Here is a 225-nt window from a genome sequence, read left to right as displayed (position 1 = left end):
ACGATTTTTCTCGTTAAATTGCTAAATTTTGTTATCATTAATTGTTATTTCAATATTAACAATATTAATGCCAAAATAGATAAGAAACGTACATAAATTTATACTTTTATTTTCATCTTTACAAAAAATTCTAAATGTAGAAATAAAAAACGGCTTCAGCTCATTTGATCTGTGTATGGCAACATTCTTCGAATCCACTGTTTTGTAGAAAACGCGGCAACACTG

The sequence above is a fragment of the Penaeus monodon genome, chromosome 19, assembly GCF_015228065.2.
Source record: "Penaeus monodon isolate SGIC_2016 chromosome 19, NSTDA_Pmon_1, whole genome shotgun sequence".
In the NCBI taxonomy this organism is placed as follows: Eukaryota; Metazoa; Arthropoda; class Malacostraca; order Decapoda; family Penaeidae; genus Penaeus; species Penaeus monodon.
Note: the sequence above shows the minus strand (reverse complement) of the source record.